General features: G+C 42.6%; 1 non-coding gene across 1 annotated transcript; it reads right to left on the bottom strand.

Moving 5' to 3' along the window:
• Positions 1–694: 694 nt before the first annotated feature.
• On the bottom strand, positions 695–800 carry LOC131505788 (U6 spliceosomal RNA). Its single transcript, XR_009258562.1, has one exon. It is a non-coding gene; the product is annotated as a U6 spliceosomal RNA (small nuclear RNA).
• Positions 801–5,448: the final 4,648 nt, after the last annotated feature.

The following is a 5,448-nucleotide window of genomic DNA, read 5'->3' as shown; positions in this document are numbered from 1 at the left end:
GCTTGTTTTTGTCTGGCTGTGTTACACTCTGTTGCAATAATAAATCCTGCAAAGCTCCATGGCTTAACACAATAACAAGTGGGGTTTTTTTTTCCTTCTTCTTCCAGAATCCAGTGTGGGCTGGGTAGCCCTCTTCAGTCTTGTAGCCCCATCATCTGGAGCTAGGTCATGGCAAAAAGAAGAAAAAGCTGGGGGGTAGGTGGGACATTTTGAAGGGCCAAGCCTCGAAATGGCTTATATTGCTTCCATCCGACCATCCAGAACTCAGACACTTGGACCCAACGTAGCTCTAGACAGCAGGGAAATGTGGTCTTCCCAGGAAGACACACGGCACTGTCTGCTTCAACACCTGTTACTTTTTCTTTTATTTTTTTTTTCATGTTTTATTTATTTTTGAGAGAGAGTGAGAAACAGAGTGTGAGTGGGGAAGGGACAGAGAGAGAGGAAGATACAGAATCCGAAGAGCCCGACACAGGGCTCGAACTCACAAGCCATGAAATCATGACCTGAGTGGAAGCTGGACGTTTAACCGACTGAGCAAATGAGGTGCCCCGAGAGCAGTGAATCTTCAAAAGTTAATAGACTTTATTATTTAGAGAAGTTTTACGTCACCAGAAAAATCGATCAGAAGTGCAGACGGTTTTTCCATATACCCTCTCTTCCCTCACTACACACATAGTTTTCTCAAATTTTTAAAAATATGCAACACTTCATGAATTTGTGCATCATCCTTGCATGGTGACATGCTAATCTTCTCTGTGTTGTTCCAATTTTAGTATATGTGCTGCTGAAGTGAGCACAATTTCCTCAAAACTTTTTTAAGTTTATTTATTTATTTGGAGGGGGGTAGGGTTAGCAAGAGAGAGAGAGAGAGAGAGAGAGAGAGAGAGAGAGAGAGAGAGAATCCCAAGCAAGCTCTGCACTGTCAGCCTGGAGCCCCACATGGGGCTCGAACTCCTGAACCATGAGATCATGACCTGAGCCAAAATCAACAGTCGGATGCTTAACCGTCTGAGCCACCCAGGCACCCCAATTGCCTCAATTTTTAATATCTTGCAGTTGTGTGGAACATTTGTTATAGTTGATGAGCCAATATTGACACATCACTGTTAACTAAGTCCAGAGTGTATGCTAGGGTCCCTCCTGGTGTTTTACACTTCTGTGGGTTTCATCAAATGCATAATGTCATGTATCCACTCTTACAGTATTGTGCATATCTCCTGTGCCTTAAATATCTTCTGTGCTGCTCCCCTTCATTTCTCCCCCACCCTGCCACCCTGCCAGCCCCCATGTTCCCTGAACCCCTGGCAACCACTGATCCTCTTTCTGCCTCCATAATTTTGCCTTTTCTGGAATGTCATATAGTTGGGATGATTTAGTATGAAGCCTTTTCAGACTGGCTTGTTCCACTTAGCAATACACATGTAAGCTTCCTCTATATGTTTTCGTGCCTGGATAGCTCATTTCCTTTTAAGCGTTGGATAATATATTCCATTGTTTGGATGTACCGCTGTTTGTTTATATCCATTCACCTATTGCAAGACATCTTGGTTGTTTCTAATTTTGGGCAGTTATGAGGAAAGCTGCTATAAACATACATGTGTAGGTTTTTATGCAGACATAAGTTTTCAACTCATTTGGGTAAATACAAACGCAACTGTAGAAAGAAATCGTTGCTGAATCTTATGGTAACATGATGTTTAACTTTGTAAGAAAGTGCCAGACCGTCTTCCAACATGGCTGTACGTTTTGAACTCCCTCCCCAGCAAAGAATGGGACTTCTTCCTGATGCCCCACTTCCGCATCAGCATTTGGTTTTGTCATCGTTGTGGACTTTAGCTATTTTGATAAGTGTATAGTGGCATCTCATTGTGGTCGTAATTTGAAATTCCCCAATGACGTGTGAGACCGAGCCTCATTTCATCTACTTATTTGCCACAAGCACATCTTCTCTGGAAAGACGTTGGTGCAGATCTTTGGCCCCCTTTTTCGCCGGGTTATTTGTTTTCTGGATCGTTGAGTGTGTTTGTTTGTTTAAGTGGGCTCCATGCTGAGCGTGGAGCCCAATACAGGGCTCGAACTCACAACCCCGAGATCAAGAGTTGCACGTTCCACTGACTGAGCCAGCCAGGGGCCCCTAGAATCCTTTCGATTGCTCTAGCACCATTTGTTGAAAAGATTATCCTTTTTCCATTGAATTTGCCTTTGCTCCTTCATAAAAGATCAGTTGACTATATTTACATGGGTCTAATTCTGAGCTCTCTGTTCTGTTCCATTGATCTGTTTATTCTTCCATCAATACCACACTGTCTCAATGACTGTATCTTTAGAGTAAGTCTTGGCAGTTGGGTAATGTCAATCGTCTGACTGTGTTCTCCTTCTTTGTTTAATGGTTTTTATTTATTTTTAAGAGAGAGAGTGCCTTCAGGGGAGGGACCAAGGATCTGAGGATCCGAAGTGGGCTCTGTGCTGACTGACAGCAGTGAGCCCAATGTGGGGTCCGAACTCACAAACTGCAAGATCATGAGCTGAGCCAAAGTCAGACGTTCAACTGAGCCACCTCCGTGCCCCAATGACTTTGTTCTTCTTTAATGCTGTGCTGGCGATTCCAGATCTTTTGCTTGTTCACATAAACTCAGTTTGTCAATATCCAGAAAGTAACTGGCTTGCATTTTGACTGAGATTGAACTGAATCTACGGACCCAGTTGAGAATATCTTAATACTGAGTTTTCTTATCCGTGAACAAAGACTATCTCTCCTTTTATTTAGTTGTTCTTTGATTTCCTTCATCAGAGTTTTGCCATTTTCCTCACATAGATCTTGCATATATTTGTTAGATATTATACCTAAGTGTTTACTTTTGGGGGTGCTAATGTAAACAATATTGTTTTAAATTTCAAATTCCACTCGTTCTTTGCTAGCATATAGGAAGGTGATTGGTGTTTATGTATTAACTTGTATCCTATAACCTTGCTATAATTGCTTTTTTTTAATTTTTAAATTAAAAAAAATTTAATGTTTATTTGCAAGAGAGAGAGGCAGAGCATGAGCACAAGAGGGGCAGAGAAAGAGGGAGACACAGAATCCGAAGCAGGTTGCAGGCTCTGAGCTGTCAGCCCAGAGCCCGATGCGGGGCTTGAACTCACGAACCATGAGGTCATGACCTGAGCTGAAGTCGGATGCTCAACCGACTGAGCCACCCAGGCACACCCTCAATTTTTTAATTTTTTAAACCACTTTATTGACGAATGATTGACATACAAAAAGCTATACAGATTAAATGTGCACAACTTGTTGAGTTTAAGATGCGGCTGTTTGTTTGTTTTTTTCTTTTTTTAAATTTACATCCAAAATAGTTAGCATATAGTGCAACAACGATTTCAGGAGTAGATTCCTTAGTGCCCCTTACCCATTTAGCCCATCCCCCCTCCCACAACCCCTCCAGCAATCGTCTGTTTATTCTCTATATTTAAGAGTCTCTTATGTTTTGTCTCCCTCCTGTTTTTATTATTTTTGCTTCCCTTCCCTTAGGTTCATCTGTTTTGTCTCTTAAAGTCCTCATGAGTGAAGTCATATGATACTTGTCTTTCTCTGACTAATTTCACTTAGCATAATACCCTCCAGTTCCATCCACATAGTTGCAAATGGCAAGATTTCATTCTTTTTGACTGACGAGTAATACTCCGTTGTATATATATACACCACATCTTCTTTATCCATTCATCCATCGATGGACATTTGGGCTCTTTCCATACTTTGGCTATTGTCGATAGCGCTGCTATAAACATGGGGATGCATGTGTCCCTTCGAAACAGCACACCTGTATCCCATGGATAAATGCCTAGTAGTGCCATTGCTGGGTCGTAGGGTAGTCGTCCTTTTAGTTTTTTGAAGAGCCTCCATACTGTTTTTCAGAGTGGCTGCACCAGCTTGCATTCCCAGCTGTAACTGCTTTTTAGTTCCACAAGGCTTTTGCTGATGCTTTGGGATTTTCTACATACACAATCATGCCATCTGGGAACAAAGTTTTATCTCTTCCTTCCCAATCTGTATATTTTATACCATTTACTTTTTATTCCGTGAATGTATTCTTTTGCTAAAAATGTTTATTTTCTTTTAAATTTTTTGGGGGTGCCTGGGTGGCTCAGTCAGTTAAGCATCCGACTTCGGCTCAGGTCATGATCTCAAGGTTTGTGGGTTCGAGCCCCGCGTCAAGCTCTGTGCTGACAGCTCAGAACCTGGAGCCTGCTTCAGATTCTGTGTCTCCTTCTCTTTCTGCCCCTCCCCCACTTGTGCTCTGTCTCTCTCTGTCTCTCAAAAATAAATAAATGTAAAAAAAATTAAAAGCAACTTTTTTAAGGTTTGAGAGAGAGAGATAGAGAGCATGGGGAGGATAGAGGCAGAGAGAGGGAGAGACAGGAGGGAGAGAGAGAATCCCAAGCAGGTTCTGCACTGTCAGCTCAGAGCCCAATGAGGGGCTTGAACTCACAAACCAAAAAATCATGACCTGAGCCGAGGTTGGATGCTTAACTGACTGAGCCACCCAGGTGCCCCAGAACGTTTATTATTTTTTTAAAGGTTGTATTTTTAATCTCTACACCCAGTGTTGGACTTGAACTCACAACCCCGAGATCAAGAGTCACGTGCTCTACTGACTGAGCCCGTCAGGCGCCCCTAAAAATGTCTCATATTCACAATTAAAGGACACCTTGGAAGGGTTCTTGGTCTGCCAGTGTGCTAAGGCACTCTGTCATCAGACACAAAATCCTAAGTCTCTGTTCCCTTGCTCCTCCAAAGTTAATGATGTTACGGAGAAGAAGCATTGGTGAGGATGTGGGGAGACTGAAATGCTTGTGCACTGTTGGTGGGAATTTAAAATGGGGCGGCCACTATGGAAAGCAGTGTGCAGGTTCCTCAAGACGTTAAAAACAGAATTACCAGTGAACCAGTGACCCAGAAATTCCAGTGTTAGGTATTTACCCCCCAAGAACTGAAAGCGAGATCTCAAAGAGGTATTTGCACACCTATGTTTATTGCAGCATTATTCACGACTAGGGTTGTGGAACCAATCCAAATGTCTACAGACAAATGAATGGATACAGAAAATGTGGTAGGGGCACCTGGGTGGCTCAGTTGGTTAAGCGTCTAGCTCTTGATGTCAGCTCAGGTCATGATGTCACTATTCGTGAGTTCGAGCCCCATGTCAGGCTTTGCAGATTCTCTCTCTCCCTCTCTCTCTCTCTGCCCTCCCCCCAACTCGCACTCGCAAGCGTGCGCGCTCTCTCTCTCTCTCTCAAAATAAATAAATAAACTTAAAAATTTAAAAAAAAGAAAATGTGGTGATACACACAATGGACTATTATTCAGCCTTAAAAAGGAAGGAAATCCTGTCAGTGCTATCATGGATGGACCTGAGACATTATGCTAAGTGGAATAAGCTGGCCACA

This window comes from Neofelis nebulosa, chromosome 2, assembly GCF_028018385.1.
Source record: "Neofelis nebulosa isolate mNeoNeb1 chromosome 2, mNeoNeb1.pri, whole genome shotgun sequence".
NCBI lineage: Eukaryota > Metazoa > Chordata > Mammalia > Carnivora > Felidae > Neofelis > Neofelis nebulosa.
This window is presented reverse-complemented; position numbering and strand designations above follow the sequence as displayed.